Source organism: Gavialis gangeticus, unplaced genomic scaffold (genome assembly GCF_001723915.1).
Source record: "Gavialis gangeticus isolate Ggan-Ray unplaced genomic scaffold, GavGan_comp1, whole genome shotgun sequence".
In the NCBI taxonomy this organism is placed as follows: domain Eukaryota; kingdom Metazoa; phylum Chordata; order Crocodylia; family Gavialidae; genus Gavialis; species Gavialis gangeticus.
Window position 1 is genome coordinate 68,533,041 of NW_017729025.1, and position 27,073 is coordinate 68,560,113.

General features: G+C 44.3%; 1 long non-coding RNA gene across 1 annotated transcript; it reads right to left on the reverse strand.

The window, feature by feature from the left end:
- Nucleotides 1–17,312: 17,312 nt before the first annotated feature.
- On the reverse strand, nucleotides 17,313–20,066 carry LOC109299468. Its single transcript, XR_002097871.1, has 2 exons — nucleotides 19,988–20,066; nucleotides 17,313–17,701 (listed from the first exon to the last, which is right to left on the reverse strand). It is a non-coding gene; the product is annotated as an uncharacterized LOC109299468 (long non-coding RNA).
- Nucleotides 20,067–27,073: the final 7,007 nt, after the last annotated feature.

Genomic DNA, 27,073 nt, shown 5'->3' on the forward strand with positions numbered 1-27,073 from the left:
TCCACATGGCTGTGATGGCGACCCAGGCAGTGGGGGACATGCAAAGTACTTGGTGGAAGCAGGGAGGAAGGGGGCAAATGGGCTGTGCCCACAGCCAGTGGGGTGGGAAGGTAGCAGCACAATGATGCTTCACCAGCCCAAAGCCCAAGCCTGTTTAGAAGGTAGTCATCAGACTCAACCCTCCAGCCTTTCCCCTCAGCCCCTGGGAACCAGTGGCCACTACAGGACATCTCCACAGTCACAGCCCTTTCCCAGGCCATTGTGGCTGAGAACCCCAGAAAGGGGGGTGGGGGGGAAACACTGGTACATGGATAGAGAGGTGTGGGGGACAGTGAACTGCCCTACCCTGACCAGTCAAAGTGCAGGGCCCCAGGTCGCTAAGAAAAGCAAAGCAGAGTTTGTTCTTCTTGTATACTAAATCATCCTCAAGAGGTTTCTATCTTTCAGCACTGGGAAGACCAGTTATCCCCTCCTATCTCTCCCTCCCTTCCAGGACTGCAGCTGAGGTTCCAGCCCCCTTCCCACCCCCATCCTAGTCTGGCCTTGAGTGGTTAGCATCTCATCTCCGATTCTGTTCGAACATAAAGCTGTCTTATTCACACCTTCATGCCCAATCTCTCAGGACCATGCTCAGCTACTAGAAAGTGAGCCTCTTCCCAGCTACCCAAAGCACTGAAGATGAAACAGCCCCCCTCCCTCTTGCACTCATTAAAAGGCACTAAAACTGTTTACTGAACTCTGCAGACAAGTGTAGAAAAATATGTACAAGTGCTGGCACTCTGCACCCTACTCTAGTTGGCAGCACCACAGGCTTGGGTGGCAGAGAGGACACTGAGGTCACAGGAGATAACATGCATCTATCTATGAGAACCACTGCAGTTGCAGTACAGCAGGAACAAGAGAAACAAGCCCATGCCCTTCTTTCCTTCCAGTTCTAGAAAAGCACAAATGTGATGGTAGGAGTCCCCTGTGGGAACCATTGTCTCAGCCAATCTGGTCCCGCTTCCAAAATGACTCGTGGAGAGGCTTGCAAGTGACACTCCAGCACCACCCCTTCCCACACCCATGTGATCCAAGTCCCGTGGAAAGTCTGTGGTTGCCAGGTGACTCCAAGTCTCACGGTACAGGCAGTCACTGCACCAATCCTTCAACCAACCTTCTTGTCCCACTACTGCAGCCCTATCCTAGTCCCAGATAGTGTTCCCCATCCCCGTACAAGCAAAGCAGCTCCTATTCTTTCACTGTGTCTTCAAAGTAGAAGGACAGTGAAGTGCAAGAAAGAGAAGGGCAGCACACAGTAGGACTTAGGCAGCTGGGGTGTGTGAAACCTCTCTCTGGATTAGGTAATGGGTTCAGCATTGTGTCAATAGTTGTGGCAATCACAAACTTGTCCCTGGGTGTTAGATCATATCATAAGAGAGCCACAGGTAACACACAACCTGGACTCTCATATTGAATGACACACAGCTTCCCCTGTGTGCCTTCGAAGCAGACAGCACCCTCCAGGAAGACCATATCCTGCATCAGGAGCAGGGCATGTTGGCTGGGAATAAAGGTAATAATTATGAGGGGAGGAATGACAATGGTGTGATGAAGGTGGGGATTTCAGGAGCATAGCACCCACTCTCCATCACCTGGGGGAGCACGGGAATTGTAGTAGATGCAGGTATCATTGTGCTGCCCACCAGGCCGACAAAGATGTATATGAAGCAGCCCTGGTGGTTGATGACAGCCTGTAGAATGATGCAGAAGTAGCCCTTGTGGGTGATGAACACCCAGGCGACTTGAGGTGGGCAGAAGATGGGGATGTGGGTGCCATCTACACAGTTGGAGAAGCCAGTGCAATGGAAGCTGCTGACCAACTCCTCTAGGTTGGCCTGGCAGTTGGAGCAGTTATGCAGGACACTGCACCAACCATTGACTTGCCTATGCCAAACTGGTTGATGACGGAGAAACGACTGCAGGGGGTGACCAGCTCTGTGACGACAATGGCCACCTGCTTCTCCAGAGTGAGAGGTGGCAGCATGCTGACCTCCTGGAACATGCTGTGGGTGCTCAGTAATCTGAAGATGGTGCCAGATACCCCAGCATCCATGGCATCCTGGGTGCCCTCATCCTCATTGGTCACATGGAAATCATTGGCTCAATCCAGTATGCTTGGCAGGCACAGGGTGTGGTAAGTGGACCGGTATGGGGTGTTCAGCTGCTGTCTTGGGGGCAGGAAACTGTGTCCTCTGGTGACCAGCTGCCACATCATGTCCAGATGGGTGTGTGTGATGTCCTGAAGCCTCCTTTGAGAGTCATCCAGAGTGAGCAGGATGCAGCTCCTGGGTCTGAGTGCTTGGACATGGACAGTCGGGTGCCGTGGCTGGGTGCAGCAGGCAGGGACCCTGACACACACATTATTCATGAGGGACAGCACTCACTCTGGGGCTCTTCTAGAAGCCACGCAGGAGTGCCCCTGACCTGCGGGTCTAGGCCAACACAGGCTGCCTGCATCCCGCCTGAAAAGGCCAGATGTATATATTATTCACTCCCAGCCTAAACTAGGCCACTTAGAGAAAACCACATAACAAATCAATTCCTCCTCAGGCATTTTGAATGTCAGTACATGGCCTATGGCAGCAATTTTTGTCTCTCTCCTGCCCCTGAGGTGGTACCTGGGGCTGATGCCATGGTCATCCCCCTTCAGTTACACTATTGACATTAGCTCTGTTACACTTCTAAGTCATGTATTGCTGAAAAAACATAACTTACAATTCAAATTTAGTATACAAGAAGAGCAAACTCTGCTTTGCTTTTCTTTCTGTTTGAAAGATGCAACCCACATCTAGGAAAGAGACATGGAAGGTATATCCATCATATGGCATGTTCTTGATACTATTAAAATGTGTGTGTGAAACCATAAAATGGAAATGCAGTAATTCATTGAAATAGCATATGTTCAGTTTTTTCAAGTTTAAGGGCAGAAGTGACTGTATGCTTATATGGTCTCACCTTCAAAATACCATAAGCCCTTAACAACCGTTAAGTGAAGGGAACAGCCCTTTTCAACATTAAAGAATGCAAATTAAGTCTTTTTTCCAAATATGGAGGGCATTTGGGAGACTTTTTCTCTAGCTTCCTAAACATGCAGCTATTGTTGTGTTCATCTGAAGATACAGATTTGTCTACTTTATTTCAGCCATGCTGTCGCTCTTCTGAACACATGCATGATATTGTGAGTGTTTTTAGTTCTTTGCTTACCATACTATGGCAAAACATGTGCCCTTTTTCAATAGGCTACTAATAAAGTCAGGTTAGAAACCATGGATTGAAATCAATTCCAGAATAAACACTTGTTCATGTTTCTTTCACAGGTACTATGTTTTTTTCAAATTCAGAGTTCTGAAGCATGCAAATTACCACATAACCTACATAAAAAACAAGATGAACATCACTGGGTTAAAGCTGAAAATTAACTTGCTTAATTGTGTGTATTTTAGCTACTGTAGCACACTGTATGCTATATGTAAAGTAACCTGCTGTTCACAGGTCTCTATAATACTGAGACACAATAGGGAAGGTTAATGACTCTAGAATTTCCTGGCTTTTGCCAGATTGAGACAGACCTTTAATGCAATGTTCATGCAGCTTTTGTTGTGTGAAAGATAATGTTTTGGGAATTAGGTCTAAGTAAAGGAATTAACATTGCTTAGTCTTTTTCAGAAGTGCCAGAAAAATGTGTGAGATACTTAAAAATAGACAGGGTGTCACTTTCTGTGCACAGTACACCCCCACTAATACATTCATCTCTTGATTCTCCTGGTGTTGGGGAATAAGACCCAGTTTCTCAGCCCAGACTGTGAACCTCTGGGTCTGAGCAACTGTGGTGAGAAAACCTGGCAGATGTTCCACTTCAATTGGCTGCAGCACGCCTAGAGCAGCATAGAGATGCAAAAGCCAACCCCTAGCTTCAAGATTTTTTTTATAAAGATTATACTTTGTCTCATTTCAAATCTAAAACTGATTGCAGTAGAAACAAATAGAACAAGTGGGCAAATATGGAATGATCCATTCTCTGGTTTCAAATCTTGTAGTAGGTATAGAGGTCTGTAAATAAACAAGCTGTTCAGTCTGAGGATTGTTGCCCAGTGCTTCATTTTAGAGATGCAACACATTTTACATTTTCTACAGCATGACATATGGGCTATACTGGGATTCTTTTTTTTTTTTTTAACTTTCAAGTTCCCAGGCAAAACACTTTCCTTTCTGGAGAGGGATTAAAATATAATTTGTCATTTGGGGACTGTTGTCACGTAGTGTGATTGAGGGGTTGGAGATTGCGACTGGGGCAAGGTTAACTAGGAGCTCTCATTCCTCATTAAGAGCCAGGAGGCATTTCCACTCTGGTGCAGTCACAAACCAATGTCCTGAAGCTGCTGTGTGACTGAATGATAAGGAAAAAGGAGGTCAACATAGACTGCATCAAAAGCATTGAGCTCCTGCTCTGGTCTTAGTACTGTGAATACTAGGCATCCTTCTTTCCCTTTACCATCCTTTTAGCTGTAACTGATGCCTATGAGTGGAGCCAGCTGAGGCTCTAGATGACTTGAAACCAGAATTTTTGCAGCCAAAGCAAGTTTGAGACTGACACTGTAAATGTTATTGCTGTCAGAGCAGATATCTAAACCTGTCTGTCTCTTACCATGATTTCACGTTCTTCCCAATACATTACTGGTATTTATGATTTGTATGCTACAATAGAGACATGAATAAACAACAAAAATAAACAAACCTACTTACCTACTGTAACAACATGCAAAAGATTAACAAAATACCATGTAAAAGCTTACAGTAAACTACTTTTTTATAACATAGCTACAAGCTTAGATATTGATGGGAGGCCAGGATTTCTTAGGGTGATTTCTTTTATAGGGCTATGTAAATGGGATAACGTTAGACAAGCTTTGGAATGCAAGGCATTCTTCCTCTGTGGGGAAATCTTAGGTCAGAGCTTAGATGATTCACTGAACATCTGTCTCTTAAGCAGATATTTAATAAATGTAACTCAATGTCAGGTCCAAAGAAACATTTATGGGCAAGTGAGAGAACTTAGAGGGCAATATACATGTGGTATAGAAAAAAGTGGAATAGTACTGATAAGAGTAAGACACAGTTAGAAAACAATGCAATCCGTGAAAAACTCCATTCGAAATCACAAAACAGGATTCCCCTCTCAAACACAGAGGGCTCATAAACAGAGATAGTGGAAAAGTCTGATTTGCTTATAAAGTACCCTGATTTAATGATCACAGTGAGACTATTCTGATAAATGTTAGGATTGTCCCCAGTATTCCAGAGTTAAATTAAGAGCATTATAGAGTGTATATACATGTGCTCCGGTGTCAGGCAGGGAGGCGTTTTAATTAGAGTGGCTCCAGGAGAGCCGCTAAGTAAAACACCACAGTATCACATGTATTCAGTAACCCACATTTTGAAATGGCTGTGGGGGTGCTTTAACTAAAAGTGCTGAATACACGTGATTAATCCACCAAACTTGATTAACTGAGTCTCGTCCAACATATTCTAATGAGAACCCATCAGAGCAGGTGTATAGGCACCCTATGTGCTTACTGTACTGTTCTTCTTCAGTATTTGCTACTGCAATCAAGAATCTGAATTTTAATAGGGATCAATGGATTCACTTCCATGTTGCATACCCTGTCAAAAATGTTGCCTGACACACTCTTAGGGTGTGAGAACTGCAAAGTGAAGTTAAGTAGTTTTGTCACCCTGAGGACATGTGAGACAGCGTTTCTGATAGGCAAGGCAATGTGGCAGTGCATTCATTAATATATTATTAACCTGGGCCCCTGTTTTCAGCTTTAAACTGCTGGTACGAGCCTGCTTTAAAAGAGAAAATAGATTTAAAAGTAATTTTTCTTTAAATAGAGGGGGAAAAGCTGCTCATACTTTTCCTGTAATCTGCATTCCTGACTGTCTGGTTAGTTACACAATGGAAAGCAGCTGAGAAATTAATTGCCAAGAGCTTATATGTCAGGAGAGGTGCGATTACCTGGGAAAATGTGTTCCTCATCTTTTAAAAATTCCCCTAATGAGCAGTAGGTGAAAGCTACTTGTTCAAAATAAGAATTAGACTGAGCCTGGAATCTGTTATGGATTTGGATTGGCTGAAATAAATCAGTCTATCCCCAATAGGCTAAAGGGTTTAATTGTGCCTTGTAGCATAGTTTGGTGCTGAGGACATTCAGGGGTCACTCTAAAGAAGCAGTACATTTGCTAACACATCTTTTTTCATTAGGTACAAGTGTGTACCCATGAATTTTTACAAAAAGAAAACATTTATTGAAGCTGTACATTTACTTTTTATATGCAATTGTTTTTTTGAATAACTGTTTACACCAAATTTCTTTGCCAACTGGAACCTCTCTGAAGTCCAAAAGATGCCTCAGATTGTAAGAGGTGATCAAATACAACATGCCACTGATCAGCTTGAGCTTATTTGGTATGTTGTCGTAACTTCTCTTCTTCCCACTGTGCTTTTAATGTTTGGCTGTCTTCATTTTCCTCTTGCTCTTCAGTCAAATTTGGTGTTAAATTGGGTGAATTTTGTGTCAAAAACCTTGAAACCTTCAGTAAAGTGGAACATCTTGGTTCTGTCTAAAAATTAGGTCCAGCTTTTTGATTCTCTTCAACTTTATCATAGCGCTGATAGACAGATTTCAAGTAGTTTCCTTCAAAATATTTCCACAGAATCCCAGAACAAAACTAGGATTAAAAATATAATTAAATAGTCCATTTACCTTCCGAATTTATTTGTTGAACTTGGAGTAGCTTCAGAGGCACATACAAATGCAACATTTAAACAAGCATAAGCAAGTTCATCTATTTTGCAAGTCATGAAGTGGGGATAAACAACATGGGCTCCTGAAGAGTGTAGTCTAATTAGGGATTTACCCCCATTTATGATGTGTTTTTTGGAGAAACTGCAAAAAAAAAGAAGCAGTTTTCCTGCAAAAGTGACAATCGCCTTTCTTTTGGTATGGAATCACAGGGGGTTGGGGGGACTTGCTAAAAATAAAATGCTGGCTCCCAAGTGAGAGCCTTGCAGATCAAGTGGGGCATAGGCAGGGGAAGGGACTTCCAGAATAAAGGGGAGCAGCAAAAATGGTGACCACCCCTCACCCATTGCTGTTGATTGGCTGAGAAGCATGTAAATTTTGGGGCCCTGCCCCTCTCCACCAATCAGCAGCAAGAGACAGGGCTGCAGGGGCCCTTGGCTAATCAGAGGCAGGGGGGTTGCTGTGAAAAGACCACAAAAATGTGCTGTGAGCAGCTCATGATTTTTCTTTCCTTTCACCTCGGCATGATTTAGGTAGATCCCTAATTATAATTAGAAACTTCATTGGAAGATTTTATGGACTACCATGGTTTTTGTGTAAACTTCTTCCATGTTTGGTAATATTTCTTGATGCTTTGCATTCTGAGCTTCTCAAGTGAGTTTATTCTTGACATTGAAACAAATAGCTGGCCATGTCCAAACAGGCTGTGGTAGATAAATACCAACTTTATCGAATGTTTGACCTTGACTTCTGTTGATAATCATTCCAAAAGCTACTCTTATAGGAAATTGCCTCCTGCATATCTTAAAAGATAGAGTTGTGTCTGATGGGCGTAACGGCTGCTTAAAGATGTTAAAAAAATAAAAATAAATGGTGCTTTACCTTCAAATCAGTGTGCTCCTGTGCTGAGCCCAACATATACCCAGAAGAGCCATTGTGTTAGTTGAACCTGGTTTCCCCAACATCTGTATAGTTCAGGCAGGTTAGTAGGGCTTTTTACTGCTTTTAGTTAATAGCTGATTGAATCAGCTTTAAATAAAAATGCCAAAAAGCCCCACTGAAGCACTTGATCTATACAGATGCTGAGTATACAGGTCCAACTAAAGCGCTGCTTCTTCCAGTAAAGCACTTTTTAAAAAAATGTCTGTAAACACCATTATGCCCACCAGACATAACTCTTTGTGACTTGGCAAAAGAACTCATTTTCCAGTAGTGTCTCTTGTTATACTGCTGTTGTAAAATTTTTTAACTGGAAGGCTTGTGCTCTTTTCTGTTAGTCTTCTGTTTGTAAGACGTGATCCAGTATGCATTAACTGATGTTTTTCTTCTTCATAATAGTCAGCAACAGCTTGCTTGTTTTACTGACTTCCATGACAACTTGTTAGCATTTGCCATCTGTGTGATGGTGGACATCCTTCTGTCATTCTTTCTGTTTTTAATTTTCTGTTTCAATATTTTACATGTAGGCAGCAGGAATAAAATTAGTATTATATAAAATGTTAATATGTAGTAACGCAAAGTGTTACTTATAGCTTAAATTATTAAAAAGCAAAAAAAAAGAAATAAGGCAAAATAATATTGCAATTAAATATGTTAATATATTTAAAAAGTGTGCACACAAAGTTTATTCTAAGTAGGTGGTGTTAGTGTGTCAAGTCATAGGGCCTTGTTGCATAGGTCACTTGGTCCATGATAAATCTATGAAATGTTATGCAGTAATAAAGTTAGAACATGTTCTGAACAGTCTCACGGGGCGTTTACCATGAACCCTTTGTGCACTGCTTGTGTTCTGCCACTAGCAAATTGCTCCAGAGAAAGGAGAAGAGAAACACCCCGCAAAGAGGTGTGCGAGCAAGAGGGCCAGGGAGAACCTACAGTCCCCAACACCCTGCCCCATACCTCCTGTGCTCACTTGACCCCACTACACTTTTCTACCTGGGATAGATGCTACTGCTGCTGCTACCTCCCATGGACTGACCAGCATCCCAGGCTGAGCAGCAGCTGCTCTCCCAGCACAATCTGCTGGACGAGACTGGCAATGGAGTTCCTCCCAATCTCTTCCCCTAGGAATGCCTGCCTTTCTTATTTCCTGTAACAACCTGCACGAAAGGTTCAGGCTGGGTTGGGAGTTGCAAGAGAGATGATTTTGAGGGCACCTGGCCAGGCTTGGCAATTATGTCATAAAGAAGGGGATTTCTTGGCAGGAGTTGGCTGAGAGTGGTACATCCTGGAATACTAGAAGATTGCAGATTACTCAGATTCTCTCCATGGCACAGGGAAATATTAGTTTAACAGGTGTTACTTAATACAATCTGGAGATATTTACTCCTCACCTGAAAAGACATTGTATACTATGACATAAACACACTTGACATCTGTTTTTCTACTTCAGTGAGCAGACACTAGCACTTTAAGTACATTTAACAGGGACTAAGACTGATATGTGACATGGCCTGTTGTGTCAAGTGAAGACTTACAGTGGTTTGAAGCCCAGGACCACCTGCCATCTTGTTTAAGAGTTCATATATGGTACAAGCGCATGTGTTATATTGCATAATGCTTTTTCTGTTGGTGCTTTTAGTATTCCCTTCTCAGGTTTTTTCATAATTTTTTAAAATGTGTATAAATCTACACTCCATAAACTTTAAAATTATATAGAACATTTGGGAATACAGTAAGCGCAAATACCTTGAAATGTTCTTAAACCACTCTACTCATTAGCATATTATTATATAAGTATAGAACTATTAATATATAGTATGGGACCTACTTCTTGTGTGTTGGTCCCAATTTGACTGTTGGTTAAGGTAAAAGGAGAAGCCATGTTCCAACTACTATAATTGAGGCATCTATAAAATATAGGAGAATACCTTGTACTCTGTAGAAACTGGGGACTGTAATTCAGCCATACACAGACCATACAGAGGAAAGGAATATGCCTAATATTCTCCCCCAGACTGCATACCCATATAATGGTTATTTAATGTAGCTTTAAATGGTAAGCCTATATAGTCATTCCCCAAATTGTTCTCTTCTATACTCTTTTACGCTCTAGGGTTCTATGCAGTCACAGATCATGCCATTGTCTCAGAACTCTCCAAGAGGAAGTGTTATCTGGTCTCCCTCTCCCAAAGGACACCTAGAAGCCAGCTCTGACATGGCTTCACAGGGGGAAGCTCTGGTTCTGAGACCCTGGCTCCTTTTTGTTCCTGGCTTCCCCAGAGATCCACAGTAGGGCTGTGCAAAATTTCACTGGCTGTTTTGTTTCGATGCTGACTCATTTCGAGCTTGAAACAGTGAAATCAAAATGAAACGAAGGGCTTCAAAACAGCCTTGAAACAAAACGAAGGCAGTCAAAATGTTTTGAAAGTTTCAAAATGTTTTGAGTTTCAAAGCCAAAGCTGGCTTGCCTGCAGGGAAACGGAAAGTAAGGAGAGGAAGGGGAAAAAGGGGGGAAGGACTGCTTTGATATTGACTGTTTTCCTGACCAGTGTCTGATCTTTCCCTGAGGTCTCTTCCAATCCCAGTGCTCCAGGGGAGGGATGGAAAAACAGCATAAAAATCAGCATTGTTTGAACTGGGCTGCTTTCTGCCTTGGGGTCAGTTACTGAACTGTCTTCCAGAAGCTCAGCAGCATTAGACAACAAAGGCTACCATTCATATCCAACTTGCTAGGCTAGCAAGTGGGATTCAGCATTACCTTTCACTTTCTTTCTATACCCTTTTATTATTATTATATTCATTGATTGATTCCTTTCAATTTATTCCTCTCCCAAAATGTTTTTTGTTTTATCTATTTTGATTCTTTTCAAATCTGTACTCTCTCTCACAGTGTGCATTCCATTCACTGTTCAGAGAAGCACAGCATAATTATATTGCATATTATAATGCAGAATGTATATAGGAAAACAAATACATACATTTATATATTTTTATTCATGACATAAATACATACATACAAACATACATACATTACCTAAATACACATACATACTATTATCTTAATATCTATATATATTACATACATCAGATAGATAACATTACAGAAGAAGAAAAGACATATTTTCCAGCACACCAATGCAAAGACAAGACACTATGAAATACACCATGAAGCGTGCTGGAAAGGCAGATGGCAAGCCTTCAGGGAGGGGCAGAAGAAGGGATAGAGGGAGAGGTGTAAGTCTGTCCCCCCAACTAAGACTCAACCTCTTTGTTACAACAAGCAGGCATGAGGCTTTCACTAGTACAGGCAGCAAGGAGAGGGGAGTCTGCGTTCCCTCCAAGAGCACCAGCCATAACCCGCCCCCCACTACCACCATAACAACAAGCAGCAACACCAGCATGACAGTCTCCTCCACCCCCATTTCACTTCCCATGCTGAGCCTTCCAGTGACAGAGGTAGAGCTGGATCTGGATCTCAGTGCCCTAGCAAGGGAAATTCTGGGGAAGGAGGGGAAGTCAGCTGAATTTGTGCTCCTGGTGGTGCCAGGGTGAGGAGGAGCAAGGGCAAGAGGTGGTGCCTGCAGAGATGCATCAGCATCCCCGTGGTCCTCATGTGTTTTGTTCCCTTGCTCCAAGATTTTGGCTCGGCATTGCAGGCAGATAGCATATGTGGGATCATCTGTCAGCTCAAAATGATCCCAGACCACACTACCCGCTCACTTCTGGGGTGTGGGTGTATGTGTGGATGCTACAGTTTCCTCCTCCTCAGCAGACAGAAGCATCCACATATGTGGATTCACTCCATCCACACCTGTTTCCTTTTTTCCTTTTTAAAAAACCATTTAATGCCCCACTCTCAGAGCTGGAGGGGGCACTCACTGCATCACCAGCCAGCAGGGGAAGAATATGTCCCTGCTGATCTCCCATGCCAGGATGAACTTGGAGGTATGGACTGGGGCTATGGGAAGGAGGAGGTCCCAGGTCCTGGGAATGACCACTAAAAGTGCACTCTGACAGGGCTGGGAGGCCTGGTGGGACTGCCAGAAGCTTACCAGCCCCAGAAAATGCCAGGACCAAGGACCACCTTGGTGAAAGGCAAGTAGGAGGCACCATAACCCCCAGCCACCTCATGCATGCATACAGTCCTGGCTGGGGAAAGCCCAGACTCATCATGTCTTTGACAGGCCTGAGTCTTGATGGCTGTAGAGGAGTTGTGAGGCTCCAGGTGAGCTCAGATTAGCTGCCTGGGATGCCAGATTTTGGGTTGAAAAACCCTTTGTCAGGCTGAGGAAGCATCTGGTAACCTCCAGCCACTGCATAGGCCTGGCTGAGGAAAGCTTAGACCTGTAAGATCTTGGAAAGGCCTAAGGCTTACTGGTTGTAGTGGAGTTGTGAGGTTGAGAAGAGGGACTACCATCCCTGCACTTTTCATCCCACTGCGCCTTAACACACACACAAAGTCACACATCATGAGTTTTGCTTTGAAAAGTTTGAGGTGCATTTTTGCATAACCCCCTGCACCTATCTCCTTGAAACATGGCAGGCTTTGTATCCTTAACAGGGGCTACCATGCCTGCAGTTTTCACCCTGCTGTGCTTTAACACACACACGACATGAGTTTTGTGTGTCAGCAGCTTGAAGTGCAGTTTCCCAGAAACACCTGCATCGATCTCTTTGAAACTTGGCAGACTTTGTGGCCTCAGCAGGGGCTACCATCTCTGCTGTTTTCATCCAAATATGCCAAAAAATGACAGAGTTGTAGGCAGTATTGTGGTTCCCCATTACAGCCTATGGGTGAAATGTCAAAACAGAGAAACAGTTTTGAGAAAACAAAACAGAACAGTGCTTTGGAAATTAAACAAAACTCAGAACGAAACACTGTCCCATCAAAACAGTGAAACGGAAGTTGAAATGAAATTGTGCTGTTTTGCATAGCCCTAATCCACAGCAACCCTACCTTAGTTCTTTCTTTGGTCAGGTCCTAGGAAGGAGAGGCATTTTCCATTTCAAAGGACTCCTCCTTTGAAAGAGTATCAAATAGCACAGCAGACACCTCTGTTTCAAAAAAGTCTCTATTATGCATCTCCTTTCCTCACTTGGACTCCTGCTTACTTTTCACTCTGTCTTCACTTAGACTTTTTCTCTGTCCTCCCTAAGACTATTCTTTCCTCCTCCTCCGTGCTCTCTTTGCCCCCACCTCCCCCCCCACCCCGTGTCTTTCAGAGCTTCCTCCATTCTCCTCAGGTACAAAACTGTTGTGTTAATCCAGGCACTAACACTTACCCAAGCAAATAAAACACTGTCAGGGGAAACAATCAGAGAGCAGTCTCTTTGGCCTGTTGCCAGGCCCATGCTGCCATCTCTAGGGTGAAAAGGACATTGAGATGTCCTACTCATATAACTATTACATCAACACCATGCTCACACTAAGACCCCCAAAATGTTCCATACCAGAGCTATAGGCTATAACTCAGCTCACTTAATACATCTCGTACCTCCTCTACACTGTACACTTATATAAGGACCGGGTGCAACCTAGCCTTAAATCACATACTTATATAGTCATACCCCAGACTGTCAAATAATCCTCTGTCCTCTATTATACTCCAGGGTCTTAAAGATGTACCTTACACCCTGAAAATGCGGTATAAGTAGGTAGTGCTGGAGAGTTTAGAAATTCAGCAGTGCAGCTTAGCATACTGACTTTCATCATGAAAGACCCCCAGGACACTTTATATTCTGCTCGACAGTAAAGAACTCATCACCCATCACTAAAATACAGTCACTTCCAGAATAAAAGTTGGCAGTCATTCTGTTTCGGCACTGTTAAGTATTTTCTTGTAAGAGAAAGTGAAAAAAAAAACAGGTGAACAGAGTATAAAAAGGGAATATACAAGATTAAACACTGCACACCTTATGAAAAATGTCACTTGAGTCTTCTATTGATATTAAGTGGTCAGGGACCTAGTTTTACACCTCATTCAAAAACCTTTATTCCCTGACAAAATAAAATTATTTTTCCTAGAATACTTTTTACTCCAAAAATCTTACCAATAATTGTGAAAAACTCATGCTTTACAGCTGAACAATTGAGTGATAATGTATTACTTCCTACAACTCAAGAATAAGTCTTTAAGAAATATTAGTAAAACTATATAAAATAATGAAAAATAGCATTTATATCACCATTTATATGGTATTTTCTCTTTCACTTTGCAGGAAAGGGAGATAAAAGTTATGTCTTTCATAATTTTAGATTCCTCCATACAAGAAGGATGAGAGTTTGGGGTTGATTAAAGAACAGACAAAGGCAAAAGCAAAACTGACAAAACAGGCATTGCATTTTCTCTATATATAGTGTCATGTCTGAATTTTGAGTGCCGATGCCAGCAAAGCAAAGCAAAAGATTATAATAACTAAGTAAGGACAGTGGCCCTACAAACCCCTCAGCACTGATGGCCTTTATGTATTGCAGTTGGAGTTTGTTAAAAGTTTGTTCTCCATAGTTAAGAGGCTTGGTGATGGAAAATTACAGGGGCCCATCACATGCTTAACCTTTTGAACCCACTGAGGGCAGTAAAGTAGGTCAGATGAATAATGTATTTAGGTCAGATGAATATGCATCTAGGTCAGATGAATATGTATCTAGGTCACTAGTGTATGAATAATGTATCTAGGTCACTAGTGTAAGAACGTAGTTGGTGGTCAGTAAATATTCACAACTGGCATGTTGCGATTGGTCACTGCTAACTATAACTAGGAGCAGACTCCTGCTTAAAGCGGAGAACTCCGTGCACACCAAGGAGACATAGTCAGCAGATTGGCCACTCGCAGACATCTCCCCACCATTCGACTTTCATTTTGGCGTATTCGTACTGGTTTGTTCATCCGTTCATTCTTCTCGTTAAAGAGCTCTCAGAAGTTTATTGATCGAAGGTGCATTATAGATTTTTCCTGTGCATGAGCTGTTGACCAGTTCTGGGACTATTAAGTCGGGCAGCCGCACCTAGCCTCCAGGTTAGAAAGCAAGGGCTCGGCTCAGGAACCCCATGAACCAACAGACCCCTTTAGATTGTTCTGTTTTATGCACTGTAACTGAACAAGTCAGCTCTCCTGACTACGCTGCAACCATCTGTAGCGTGAGTACAATAAACTTTTCATATAACCACTACGCTCCAAGGCGCCTGACTCCTACTCGCCGCTAATCCCCACCTGTCCGGTCATTGATCCTTTCTGCGCCAAGCTGGTTGTGCCGACTCAGGCTTGCAGGTCAAGGGTACACCAGGTTCGAGGCGCAACATATAGAATTAAAAGAACACGTACTACCTTTTATAGTCAAGACATACGTGAAGTAAAACTTCATTAGAGACAAGGAAAAAGGTAGCTGAAGAAAATGGGGGAAATTTTTGAAAATATCATTCTGTCTTGACATTTTGAGAATGAAATATTTAATTTTATAAATGCCAGGATATTTCATGTAGACATTTTTTTAAAGAAAAAAAAATTAAAAGTGGCCCTTCTATTTTAAACATTGACCTATGTTAAACCAGAATAGTTAAACCAAAGGTTAACTAACTCAAAACAAAATGTTTTGTTTAAGTAAAATATTTCTGGTGGACCCGAAATGAAGCTTTTATTATTTTCTCCTTTTGGGGAAGAAGGGTGTTGTATGTTTATGGCGGGCAGTGGGGGGGAGGGGAGGTGGGAAGCAGAGGAAGAGGAGGGGCAGAGGGGAGGCCAGCACAAACCCTAATCAATTTTTTGGCTCAGTCAAACAGAAAAATAAATCCTTATCCATGCAGTTCTAATCCTCAAAGGAAATGTACAAAACACCTTTCATAAACAGGCCCAGTAACTTCACTTCATAAATCTACTGGATACAAATAATCATGGACTCAGTATAGACATTGGATTTATGACAATACAAATGGTCTGACGTCTGATTCATCAGGTACCTATACACTTTTCTTCCCTCCCCCGTTCTGCTTTCCTCTCCCCTATTTTTCTGCCTTTTGTCTTCCTAATTTCCAGGTTTTTTTTTTTTTTTTTTTTTTTTTTTTTTTTATTTTTTTTTTTTTTTACAGACAACCCATTTACTGTAGTCTCCTTTACTCTCTTTTGGTTCCAGCGCCCTCCCCCCACCACTTTCTATCCCCGTCCCTTCCCTGCTTTACCTTTTGTTTTCCTAATTTCTACCTGTCTACATTCTCACTGACATCCTGTCACACCTTTAGCTTGGAGTCTCAGAACAGCAGAGACTTCCTATGCCTGAAGAAAAGTGATTGCACCCAAAATCTTGCTATGAAATTTTCCCCCAACTACTCAGTTGGTCAGATAAAACATAATCATATTTACTCAAAGAATCTTTCCTGTCTATATCCTTAGCCCAACGTGGCTACAAACAAAATCCAGTTAAAGCATTATATATTTTGGTAGGGTCTTTGATCAAAATATTTCAAAGAATTATTATGGTAGATAGTTGTTTTGCAAGTTGTACTCACTCATTGGCTTAGGCTCCTGGCAGATGTTCTATTAAAGATGCAATGGGATCTGATCTGTGATCCCAACAATCACATCTTCTGCCATGTTTAACATGCTGTGAAGAAGAAGAAAGAAGGATGATCCTGTTGATGCCCTGGAGCTGACAGGAGGCAGTGGGAGAAAGGAGATATCACTGAGAACGGCACTTCTGGAGTCACTGCTCTATGAAGCTAGAGTGGCCACAGGGAGGCCCAGATGGAAAAAAAGACGACTGACATGGCACGGAGCGGGGAGGAGGGGGAGCAGGTCCAGGGAGGTGATCCTTCCCCTCTATGCAGCATTGGTCAGGGCACAGTTGGAGTACTGCATCCAGTTCTGGGCACTGCACTTCAGGAGGGCATTGAGAGGTTCCAGAGGAGGGCCACTTGCATGGTCAAGGGGCAGCAGGGCAGGCCCTATGAAGAGAGGCTAAAGGGCCTGAACCTATTCAGTCTTTACAAGAGAAGGCCAAGAGGAGACCTGGTGGCTGTTTACAAACTCACCGGGGGGACCAGTGGGAATTGGAGGAGGCTCTGTTCCCTCGAGCACCACCCAGTGTTACTAGGACTAACAGCCACAAATTGTTAGAGAGAAGGTTCAGGCTGGACATCAAGAGACATTACTTTACAGTTAGGGCTGCCAGACTCTGGAATGCACTCCTAAGTGAAGTGGTGCTCTCTGCTACTTTGGGGGTCTTCAAGAGGAGGCTGGACAGATATTTGGCTGGGGTGATATGATCCCGGCACTTGTTCCTGCCCAGGGCAGGGGACCGGACCTGATGATCTATTTAGGTCCCTTCTGATCCTAAGGACTATGACTATGAGAGAGAGCTGGCAAGTGGCACAGTGAGCAATTAAGAAGAATTACAAGGTTTAGAGATTGAATCTGGTTGAGGAGGACCTGTTAAGGGAAGAGAGTGGAAAAGTTCAGGAAGAAAGCAAGAACCCCAGGGAAGCAAGTAAATCTTTTCTTTGAATTTGTTTTTATTAAGAAAACAACAGGAACGAAAGTAAAGTAAAATTTATTAAACTTTACAGAAAAAATTAACAAAGATTTGAGTTCCAGAGGCAGATAGTTGAAAACTAGTCCTGTTATGTTGCTGATCTTAATCTTGATAGAGACGGGACTTTGTCCAAGTTGTGAGATTGTCTAAAAGAAACAAGAAGAGAAGAATTCAAAACTACAAAAAAAGAAAAAAGAAAAACATAATAAGTTGTGTTTGTAATAAAAATAATAAAGGACACTTAACAGAAAATACTGTATCACTATGAGTTTTTAAAAATGAAAATGGTGAAATTTACCTAAATTTAGAAGAGGATTTCCAGAGTTCATTGCGGAAAGTTAAGTCAACATTATCAGGTGATATATATAGTGGTGTTAAAATTACATCCCTCCTGAAATATAATTTTTCATTAAGATGTGGCAGATGAGCATCGGGTTCACTACAAAAATCAACTGGTAATAAGAATCTTATTATTCATTGGAAATTAATTTAGAAATTGACTGGAGAGCTATATCTTTATAAAAATATGATTAGACTTACAACTTCACACATGTCTATTTCCAATATGTTTGGGCTTGGGGATCAGACCCTAGTCATGCCTGATTGCCAGTACAGGGAGACTCTAAACTGGCAAGTATCAAGCCAGGTGCCTGGTGTGCCCAGCTGGGAGTGCCAGTCAGCTGGCTCCCAGCCTCAGGAGCACATTGTAACTCTTACCTCTGGTGTACTTTCAAGGCTCTGTGCACCAATCAGTTAATTGGCAGTCCCTGCCTTAGGGGTGCACCAGAGCCAAGGGCTTCATGCACTCCTATGGGTAAGAGCACTAATTAGGGGATTGGCCTGGCCGCACATTGAATTTAATAACTTTGTGACTTCTTCCCTGTTTTGCCACACCATAGCAATTGTTGGTTAGTTTGTAACAGCAATCAATTTTTGTGTGAACTCTTAGATTCAGTCTCTGCCAGTCTCAACCTTAGTGATTTTTCTAGCTTCTAAAGACTAGACAAAGTACTTATGCCACTGGCAAAGACTAGTAAAATCTATTCTTTGCTGCAACCAATGCTAACTTTCTATCATATTATTAATGTGAGTAATTTCACATCAGGAATGACTTACGACCAGATCCTATTTCAACTTCATGCACTTAAGGGGTACTTATGTAAATGCAGTGTTTGGACACACACACCATTTTTAGAGTTCAGAATAGCAATGCTTGCCCATTGGTTAACTACTGCATATGTTCAGTAAGCCATACTTTGGCTATGTAGGGGCTCATGCAAAATAGAATAATTGAGTAATGTATATAATACTGGGTAAGTCCTGTAACTGTAACTGCATGAAAAGCAGTTTGCCAGTAGGAGAATGAAGAGGACTTTCCCTCCTTTTAGCCCAGTATAGGCTAAGGAGCAGGTCAGCACTGTATGGCTAAGGTTGCCAACCCAAGGAAGATCTTTACTGACAATTGGCAAACTTCTTACTGGGTGCATCTACACGTGCATTAATGTTCCATTAAATTTACTGCACAGTCATTTACTGCATGGTAAGCAGGAGTAGACCTGCGGTCAACCTGGGACTAGATTTAGTCCCAAGTCTGAGCAGCCTGCTGTGCCTTTGTGGCCACCAGGGGGAGCTCCAGCCTCTGGTAACATGGCTTCCAGCACTTGGCAGCCATGCTGAGGCCAGAGGCAGCTGCCAGCACTTGATGGCCATCTTAAAAATACACCCTCACCCTCTGATCCCTGCTCAGCCCCTCAACTGCCTGGGAGCTGTGTGCCCAGTGCAGGAGCAGCATGTGGCAGCTCCATTGCTGCCCACCCTGCCTCCCTGTGCCCTGGCTGCTCCAGCCCCTGCACCTGCCCCTGCCAGCATCGCCCAACACCCCGTGCTCCAGCCCAATCCCTGCCAGCAATGGCCAGCACCCTGTGCTGCTGCTGGCTATGGTGCTGGCCCTGCTGGCCCCACCTGCCCAGGCTCTGGGACAACCATACACCTGCCACCCAGGTGTATGGCTGACCCTTTCCTCCTGAACTCCCCACACCAGTCCACCTGCTCTGCTTTCCACACTGGCCTGAACCCCTGCCTACCCCCAGCACAACTCCAGGGCACACATGTAGAATAAAACATACAAACTTTATTAATAGAACAAAAGCCCCCATCTCTCCTCCCTCCACCCTCAACAAGCACAGCCCTTGGAGCCCACATCCCCACACACAGTGCCCCTCCACCTCCCTCCCCACCCACCAACAATAGAAACCCTATTCCCCAAACTTCACAGACACTTCACGTATCTGAACCCATCCCCAAGTACATGTGTGAGGGACTGAGTGGGGGAGCTGCCTAGGGTGGAGAACCCTTGTGGATCTGGGGACCACAGCAAAGGCAGCACCTGTTCCAGAGGGCTGCCAGGGGCCCACTGTGGGATAGTGGGTGGGACCCAGGGGCCCTGCAGTGCCAGAGTGGAGGCCAGGCATAGGCACAGCTTCCTCTGGCTGGCCCTGGATAGCCAGTTGCTGCTCCAGCAGCCCCATACACCACCGTTCCAGGACCACCAGCTCAGCTCAGTGAGCATGGCATACCCACAACTGCACCTCCTCCTGGGCAGTCTCATGGGCAAGGTCCTCTGCCCACCCCACCTGCTGGTCTGCCACCTAGCCCTCCACTGCAACAACCAACCAACCACAGAAGCAGGCAGGTCCCATCTTGGCTGTGGTGCTGGTACATCTGGCACCTGCAGGCAGCTCCAGTGAGTGGCAGTAATCCTGCGGCATGGTGCCTTTAGTCCCCTGCGGCCTCTCCTCCTCATCCAGATGTTGGCCCTGCACAGGAAAGAGACAGAAGGCTTTTGTAAGAGTTTGCAACATTTGAGAGATAAGATGCTCTGTTCCAGGGGCCCTCTGCTACCTGGCCTCAGATTGGAGGTCAGCTGCTTGCAGATGCCAAGGGACCATGGTAAGTTGGCCAGGAAGGCCTAGGTCCAGGTGGGTGCTGTCCAAGCCCCCCATGCTTGCCTGCTCCCTGGGAGCTGGCCGCAAGCCATCTACCTCTTTTTCTCCCTTCCCAGGATGAGCCAGGTCAGACTTTTGGTAGCACCTACTGCCATAGCTCTAGCCCCCACTGACCCCCTCCCCCATCTCTGCAAAACCACTGCTCTGCTGCGCTGCTTCCCAGCCCCCAGCACCTGAGCTTGGGGCATGCAGGGCTCCTGGACAACTGGGGTGAGGAGCTGGCTGTGCCCCTGCCCTCCCCACTGGGGGCCTCTGTGGAGAAGGGCCCTGGGGCTGGCCCCTCATCATGTCACCAATGCACTCCAAGCATGCCCCTGCTGTATATGCCATGGGTAGTGCATGATGAACTGTTTGTGCAGGTAGAGAGCTGCCTGGACCACTATACCCTGATGATAATGATGATCCTGCTGGTGTCCTGGGCACACCTGCACTCCTAGATTGAGACCCTGAGCTACCACCCTGAGCATGGGGTCAAGCCTGGCCTTCCCCACATCCTCCACCACAATCTGGAGGGCTATCCAGTGCTCAATGTTCCTGCCCCCAGATGCTGAGGAGGAGATTGCTGCCAGGATTGACACCTTCTCAGCACATGTGAGGCTTATGCCCACCCAGCCACAGGGACACAGGCTGCTCAATAAAGGTCTGACCTGTGTCCCACCTTTCTGTGGGCTGTGAGGAGGAACTTGGGACCAGGGAAGTGTGGGCAAGCCAGGCAAGGATGGGGGGCCAGGGCTGGGGCCGGGGCCAAGGGCAGGGGTGGGGGTAGGGACTGGACCTGGGAAGACATGCTTCCCAATGTGGGACTTACCATGGTTCCAGGGCTGGAGAGGGTGGTAGCTCAGTGTGGGGCTCCCCATGCCAGGTTGTGTCTATCTTCTACCTGTGTACATGGCCTCTGGTGGTCTAGAGGCTTGTGTCTGGCCAAGGCCTGCCCCCCTAGGAAGGAGCTGATGCTATTGACGGCAAGTGGTGATGTGGCCAGCTGCTCCTTGTGGGTGGCTGTGGGGTGGGGCTGAGGCCAAGACAGCCACTGGTCAGGGCTCCCTGGGCTGCTAGTGGGTGCAGCAACTAGGAAGGAGTGCAGGGTGGGATGCTGAAGGCCCGAGGTCCTCTCCTCCGGTGATGTGTCACCAGAGGTGTCAGGAGAACAGACATGGGCTGTCAGGGTACCCATGAAGGGCATGGTCCTGGAGGCCCCACCAGACTGATGATTCCAACCAGTCACAGCCACCCACTCAGCCTACAGGTCCTTGACCTTCATGTGGCACTACCACACTGACTAAGAGCGGCTCTGAGCATGAATCCCAGCCGCCAATGTCTTATAAATGTGGGTGTTTGAACACCCACCCTGGGTGAGATTCCTCAGGACCATCCTTCTTGCCCCACAGTGCCCCAAGGGTGTGCACCTCCTCCCAGGTCCAGTTGGCACCCCTGGGGCTCCAGACAGGTGGGCACGCACAGATGGGGCTAGGGCTCGACATGAGGAAGGAAGAGGATGTCAAGCCCCATGCCAGCTGGCAGGTCCCCCACGTGACAGGGCCAGCAGCCCTGGTGGGATCCCAGGGCTGGGTTAGGGGTGCAATAAACTGCACCCCATGGCAGCACTCAGCTGTGGCTAGGCAGCAGCTCTGGAATGGGACAGACCTGGCAAACACAGCCTGCAGGCTGAAACTCCAAGCTCCCTGGAATGTGTGTCCCCCAAGGAACAAAATGGTTGCAGGTTTTAATACCCTGCAGTTAGGGGCTGCCAGAGAATAGCCCAGCATTACAGCTGGAGAGGGGGTGAGGCAGGAGCCCTGGGGCTGGGCTCCACCTGCCCCTGTAGTGGCTGGACAGACTCAGCCAAGAAGCTCCCACATTTTTTCTTAGTAAGGCATCTACATGTGCATTACTGTGCAGTAACTGATTGGGCATAAATTTGATACCTGCACTATGCAGGTATCAAGTTTACACCCGTCAACATAAGTCACCACAGTTAGTGCACAGTACAGGCATGCACATGTAGATGTGCACCCATAATGTGCAGTAATTTAGGTTACTAGGCAATAAAAGTGTACATGCAGACAAGCCCACTGACAACCAAACTTTTTTACTGACACATATTTGTACTGATATATGTTTGCATAATGTAAATGGAACTCTTCTGCAAGGTTCTGTCCTGCTGCCAGGCCCGAATTAGAAGGGATGGCTTCAAATTTAAGGGTTTAACACCAACCATAGTACAAAAGTTTGGTTGTCAATACAAACAATGAGGAAAAATAAGATCTTGGATTGGCAACCAGGTTTGACTGCCATAGTAGTTTTAATTTTGCTGCTTACCAGGGATCCCCTGCTCATCCCCATACACTGATGCTCCTAACTACACTTCATTGGCACCCCTTTGAGATTGGCCATGCACCCCCTTGAAATGCCAGCTGCGAAACTGGAAGTGCTGATGGAAGCACACTTCTGGTTTCGCTGCTGGTGATTTCCGCTGGGGGACCCCACCCCAGTTGGTGATCTGGTGTCCCCCCAGACTCAGAAGGCACCAGTTGCCTGTGCTAAACTTTGCACCATGCTTCCTACCAGCCCTCTCCTCTGTCTTAGCCCACTGGTCCCAGTCCCCCTCATTCTGACATGGACCCCCAAAGAAGCCTACCTGCAACTCAGCGGTATTAGAGGCAGTCAACAGGAGTCAGGAGCAACAGCAGTAAACCTGCATATAATCCAGAAGCAAATCTAGTCCATGGAACCACTAGATCCTGTCCTTAAAGCTTCAGGGCTTTACCTCTACCCATGCCCATGCTGAGGCTGAGAAGTGAAGAGCTGCACCAGGGCTGGGAACATAAGTGGCACCCCACTTCCTCAGGTTGTGACATGAGTCAGCTTCCAGGTGCCTTGCACTGGTGCAGCTCCCCTCCAGGTATAAACTGCACCCACACCACCGCTGGGAGCAGGGGAATGGGAGAAGAAGTAGTGATGCTGCTGTGTGGGTCTGGCAGGTATGCAGGGAAAGTCCCCCACCTCACCATGCACTATCCCCGCCCAATTCATGCACTGCCAAAGTCACACAGCCTCTGCCAGACTACCGCCAGCTTGTTCTGGTTCAGGGTTTGAAAAAGTTAGCATTCCCTGACCTAAAGAGTAGAGCACTTGGTTAGCGGGTAGGAAACCTGGGTTCTAACCCTTTCTTCCACCCCTAGACATGGGACACCACACAGGAGAGGTTTGAGTCTGGATTTCCTACTTTGTACCAAAGCAATCTATCTTCAAGGCAAAAGATGAGGCATGGTCCAGAATGATATTCAGGTCTACTAGTCATCCAGGAGGAAAAAATACAAACAGAAAAGGAAGGATGGATCAGTTAGATACTACACTCAGAATGGAGGAGCTGAAATTGCCCTTGTCTATTGTTGTTTATCTAGACTACTCTCTAGGTCTCCTTTTGAAACTGGCCCACTAGGCACCTAGGCACCTAGGGTAGGAAGATACATTTCTTTGAACAAAACTCTCTCAGTGGTGTTTATCTGTTTTACCAAATGAATGTTAAAAGCAAGGTGCAGTAGGGCAGGTTCAAAAGAAAGCTAGAGAGTGCTCTTGGCAATGCTTAACTTGTGGTCTAGTGGTAGGAACAGTTTGGAAGGCAGGAGATGTAGATTCATATGTCCTTGAGGGGATAGTTGTTAGACCCTAGATCTCCAATTCCTCGCCCTAAATCCTAATCTAATGAACAAAAAGGTTGGAGGGACCTCTTTCATTTAATTCCAGGCTTATCACAGAAAGAGTCAGTTAAGCTCAACTGATGCCAGCTCTGCCAATAGGATGGCTACTCTTATTATTATTACTAACCTATATTGTAATTCATACTTGGGGCAAATCAGAGCGATTTCAAGGACAATTTTACTGTTGTAAGTTCCTGACTTTTATGTACTAAACTATGCAAACTTATTTTCTATTAATGTTCATCTATATAACTGCATGTTTGTGTATATAATATCTAATTTTCATAGAGTGTTTTTTTAGAGATCAAATTGTCCCAGCAGAATTTGCACTTGCATTTTTGCACCTGCAGTTTTACACTGGATGCAAATCTGATTACTTATGACTTTGATTAGCTTATTATTTGAGAGTTAGACTTCAAAGTGTCTGTGTATTCCATTCCTCGTAAACTTGAGTTTACGTGACTCAATAAATCTCACATAGTTGTATAATTCCACAGTTTATGCACAAAAATGGAAAGCATTAATTAGCAATTTTCTTTTTGTTTGTTTGGAGGGAAGTGGGGAAACATTGTAGACTAAATCTGCTCACAAGTTTTTCTGTATTTATCTTAATCTACTGAGAAAACTGGCTGGTAGCATCTGAATAATCCACAAATAAAATATAAATATCAGGCTTCTGGGAGTAGAAATGAATGTTTTAGTTTAATAAAATATTAGGGAAAATGGTGCTCAGAAACAAAAATAACTTCAGAATAACACTTACAATCATGTGCTGATTTTATAGTCTGCAATTAATTTAAATAGATTTCAAAGACAACATAGGACTTTTTCTAATGAATTTAAGGGCTAACTTGCCTGGTATTTATTCATACTCACTGTAAAATGGCCCTAATTCAGTGGACTTTTGATATGAAACTCTGAGGTCCAAATTTTAATGTCAAGTTACACTTAATGTTTAAGTTACACTGGTGTGGAGAAAGTAATTCCTTGGAAGATAATGAAGTTACCCCTAATATACATCAGTGTAATTGAGATAAGAATCTAGCATACAGAGTTCCTGTCTGAAAGAAAGAGCCAATTGGCTTCAAACTGGGAAAACTAAAAGACCTCTTGCTAGGAAGGCTTGTCAATGGCATCTCAAGCACTGAGTAGAATTTTTACATGCCTATTAATATTCACTTGCTTTTACATTCTTTTTCTTTCATCTTTTGGAAAGTTGCATGATTTAGTTTTAAGTGGGACGAGTGGATTTCCATACTTTTGACATGGTTATGTTAACATTACTAAATCTCACACAAGGTGATTGGTGAGTACCAATGAACCAACATCTCCGTTTTAGACACAGTGATCAGTATCCAGAATGGTAAAATACAGACAACATTATACAAGAAACCCACAGACCAACATACACGTCTGCACAGAACCAGAAATCACCCTAAACGCACCAAGAATTCTGTGATATACAGCCAAGCCCTCAGATACCACTGAATTTTCACTGAGAACACCCAGGGTTACGACCATACAAATCTTAAAAAAGGCTTTCACTCAACAAGGACACTCCTTCAGGGAGATAGATCACAAGTTTGAAGGAGCCACCTGGATACCATGTGAAGAATTGCTGCAGTACAGATGGAAAACCCCACCAAATCACACACTGCTGGTTATGACATATCACCCCTGTCTTGAACCTATATGGAAAATCCTCAAACAATCACAACCCATACTAGAAGGAGACCCAGTTGTTAAAGAGATCTTCCCAGAACAACCCATCCTAGCCTTCAAAAAGCACCAAACTTCACTAAGCTTGTCCTATGATCCCTGCTGACTTCCTGCCCCTGGGGCAGAGGGCTGGACTCAGTGATCCTCCAGTGTCCCTTCCAGCCCTAATGTCTATGAAATGTATGAAAACCAGAAGCAAACTTCCTATGGCCCAAAACACACCAAATGTATCCAGACCATACTAATGACAAGAAATGCAAAACCTGCCAACATATCTCCACCACCTCCACAATCACTACACCCCACAAGAGAGCCATCACAAGCTGCACCTCCAGAAATGTAATAGATCTCATCCAGTGCACCAAATGCCCTGGTGGAAAATATGTAGGAGAGACCAAACAACAACTGTGCACCAGAATGAACACACACTGGAAGTCTATTAAAGACAAGAATGCCCAATTACCAGTGGGGGCACATTTCCCACAAGAAAACCACTCTCTCTCCAATCTCTTAGTTCTAATCCTGAAAGGGAATTTACAAAACATTTCTCAAAGACGAGCCTATGAACTTCACTTCATCAACCTCTTGGATACAAAAAATCATGGACTAAATATAGACATTGGATTTATGACATATTATAACCTGCCTGGCATCTGACTCCCCAGGTACCTCTCCACTATTTACCTGCTATATTCATCCCCCTTCCCCACCCCTCAAGCCTCTCTCTTACCCACTGACTCCTCAATTTACATTTTCACTGACTGGCTTCCCTGCATGTATACCAGCCTCTGGCTTTGTTACCATTCCTTCCATGCAGATGCTTCCTCAGCCTGACCAAGGGTTTTTAAACCTGAAATCTTGCTAAGAAAATCTTTTCCAACTATTTACTTGGTCTAATAAAAAATATCAGATTTACCAAATGAAACTTGTCTGCCAGTGAACCAACCATAACTTGGCAAACCAGGTAGCTAAGTTTGATGTTATTTTATATATAAAAGATAAACTTACTCCTTATATTTTGCAAGTACATATTTGGTTAAAAAGACTTTGGGAACCTCTTTGTTTTCACACAAGTACAAGGATCTCTTTATACCAGTGTAAAAGTACCCCACTTTTCCCTAAGGTTATATGATCTAACATTCAGCTAGCAGATATCGGGATCATCCCCAAGTATTAGCAGGTAACATATACTATTCATGTTCAAAGGAGCAGCAATGTATATGCCACTTCACAGTAATTTATATGATTTGGTCCCTTTTAGATAATCCTAACCTAGTTAATGTATCCTATATCAGGTTTGATAGTCAGTGTATTTGCTTATTCCTCTTATGCCAGACA